Genomic DNA, 3630 nt, shown 5'->3' on the forward strand with positions numbered 1-3630 from the left:
TATTGACTAATTTTTATTCTCGCTGGACCACTGGTGGTAAATAAAATTTCTAAAATTTTTTTTTGCTGCCCTATGATTTATTAATATATATATACATATATATATATATATATATATTTGTTCGCTCTACTAATTATGATATGTTGCCATTCTTACCTGGCAGTAATTAATAAACTTCTTTTCCTTTTACTCAAAATATTTAAAGTTTTGTTCTAAAATCATGAATCGAAACAAAGATTGTTGCATTTTGGAAGAGCATAGCCTCTGAAAGAAACTTTGCAAGACAGAATGAAGTTTATTCCTTTTCCTCCTATACTACCCTCACACCCAGAAGTTGATAGTGGCTCCTACTCCAATCAAGAATTCATGAGGCTCCTTCTTGGATCTCTTGTCCCCAGGTCCCCAAGTACTGGTGATCCCTACTACTATCTCATAGGTTCTGTAAAAGAGATATCCTTGTCATTCGCTAATAGACCAGCGAAAAGGCTATGAGCTGGCAGAATTATTAGCACATCAGACAAAATGCTTAGTGGCATTTCATTCGTCCTAACATTCTGAGTTCAAATTCCACTGAAGTTGACTTCATCTTTCATTCTTTCGGGGCTGATAAAATAAGTATCAGTCGAGCACAAGGGTCAATGTAATCACTTACCCCAAATTTCTGGCCTTTTACCAAAATTTAAAACCAATATTAGACAAGTGAAAAGCTTACAATACTAAGGGTTCTGTTTACAGATTACAAACATCAGGGGTCTTATAAACAGTTGCTGTGATTGGGGATCAGTAAATAGGTTGTTACATAAGAGGATCATTGGTTGTCATATTAGGGGATGAGTGAACAGCTTACTGTATTAAAAAATCAGTAAACACATTGTTATTATATTAAGAGATAAATGACAAGAAGGTGGCAGACTGGCAGAAATGTTAGCATGCCGGGCGAAATGCTTAGCGGCATTTTATCTGTCTTTACATTCTGAGTTCAAATTCCACTGTGGTCGACTTTACTTTTCATCCTTTTGGGGTCGATTGTGGTCGACTTTACCTTTCATCCTTTTGGGGTCGATAAATTAAGTACTAGTTGCATACTGAGGTCGATCTAATCGACTGGCCCCCTCCCCCAAAATTTCGGGCCTTGTGCCTAGAGTAGAAAAGAAGTGATAAATGACAAGGTTGCTGTTGATATAAATATTTAAACTATGTTCTGACCATATAAGAGTCAGAGTAAGAAAAGGCTGGGAAAAGTCCAGGGATCTATTGCTTCTGCTGGTAACAAAGGGTTTCTCACTCAGTGTCAGAGGTAGATTTTATGAGGCTTATGAATGAACTGCAATACTTTTCTCTCCAAGTGATCACCAGATGAGGCAAAAAAGACTATTTGACTTTCTTGCCACAGCTTGTACATTGTGTCTCGAACTAGCGCTGCTCATCTGCAGCATTATCAAGCTAGAGAATCCTGAAAGTTGTCCTGAGTCCCTGGAATCATCTGTTTTGCTGATTATTGTTGATAAACAGATGTGTGTGTGTGTGAGTTGATTCTGGGACTGTCATGGGTAATCGGCAATCATGATACTTTCTGAATGGCACACCTATTGAAAAGCTATTTTTAGGAGTGTAGCCAATCTGATGATGAGTCATGTCTTGGCCTGATTCGCGAAAAAATGCCTTTCTAGAAGAAGGGACAGTGCACATGGTCTTTGCAAGCTTTTCAAGACCAGTGAGGATGATGCTGTAAATACTCTGCTTAATCTATTGCAGATCAACATTACCAAGGAAGCCATGAGCAGAAAGAAATGGCGGCGAGCTGGCAGAATCGTTAGCATGCCGGGTCAAATGCTTAGCGGTATTTCACCTACCTTTATGTTCTGAGTTCAAATTCCGCCGAGGTCGACTTTGCCTTTCATCCTTCCAGGGTCAATTAAATAAGTACCAGTTACGCTCTGGGGGTCGATGTAATCGATTTAATCCCTTTGTCTGTCCTTGTTTGTCCCCTCTATGTTTAGCTCCCTGTGGGCAATAAAGAAGCATGAACAGAAAGAAGATGACAGAAGGTCAATGTTCCAGAGGAGAAGAACCAGGTATATTGGTTATAACAGAGCTGGTGGAGTTAGATCTGTCAAAGCAACAAGGTTGATGAGAGGTGGAGAGACATGTGGGTCAGGTTTGCCTGAGTGGAGGAAGTACAAGACCAATAAGCTAAGGAACAGAGACCATTAGAGAATGCCGGAGATACTCTTGCCAACCAAGTAGCCCACTGTAGTGTGCAAAGGTTGACTTACTACGAGCCACGTTACCTGACTGCTAGAGAAGTGTGAGCACTTGACAACATTCCAGATGCTAATAATAATAATAATAATAATAATAATAATAATAACAATCATCATCATCATCATCATCATCACTCTATTCAACACATCTTATTCATAAATAGATCTGCGCACATGCGCACAAGCCTTCATCATTAGCACAGTTATGTATAATTCCTGGGTCTGTTTGAAAGCAGATATAGAGAAGAAACATTGATGGAAATGGTTATTGTATGATGCTGTAGACATATAAACATATATTCGGCTCATAGTGAGGAACTGAGGAATTTTGGTTGTCTTAATCACTTTCGGTGAGTTAGTAGACAACATACACCAGCTAGCGTCTCTTAGCACAAATATTTACCAACTAACTGATAGGTGTGTACTAAAAATACACTTCTAAAAATACGTTGCCAACAACATATTTCGTGTGAAGAACATGCATACATATATACATACATTCATACATACATACATATGTGTGTGTGCTTGTGTGTATGCTTCTATATGTGCCATTTTACACATACACATGTGCGCATGCACACACACACACACAGACAACAAACAGTTTAGTTATGCTTAATACATATGTGCATGTGTATATGTGAATGTGTGTGAATGCATGTGTATATATATATATATATATATATATATATATATATATATAGATGACCGAATCGGCAGAGCATCAGGCAGAATATCTCGTTGAACAGTAGCATTTGGTTTCATCTTTCGCAATCCAACCCAGACCGAGTTTGCCTTTCGTCCTTCTGAGTTCTATAAGCTACATATACTAGGGTCACTATAGCTAACTACATTAGACAGTGTTGCCCCAACATGACCACAATCCAATGACCAAAATCAACAAATGAATACATAGATCTCATGCGCACACACACACACATATGCGTCTTAGATCTTAGATCTGCCATGAGTCTTCAGATACATTAGGGCAGATCTTTCCTGGTTTCCATGGTATATAATCACCCTAATGACCCAAACAAACACCAACTTTGCTGCTGCTGCTGCTGTTTGCTCATACTCATTTTCAGCTTTGCAGGGTGAAGCAATGTGAAATGAAGTGTCTTGCTTAAGAGCAGAACATGCTGCCTGATCTGGAAATGGAAACCACAACTTTATGATTGTGAATCCAAAACCCTAACCACTAAGCCATATGCCATCAAATGTATGCGTGTGTGTATATACACACAATGTGTGTATTTATGTATGCATCTATATATATATATTTATGTGTATATGTATGTCTATACATATGTATGTAAGTATGAATATATATATGTGTGTGTGTGTATATATATATATATAT

The sequence above is a fragment of the Octopus bimaculoides genome, chromosome 8, assembly GCF_001194135.2.
Source record: "Octopus bimaculoides isolate UCB-OBI-ISO-001 chromosome 8, ASM119413v2, whole genome shotgun sequence".
NCBI lineage: Eukaryota > Metazoa > Mollusca > Cephalopoda > Octopoda > Octopodidae > Octopus > Octopus bimaculoides.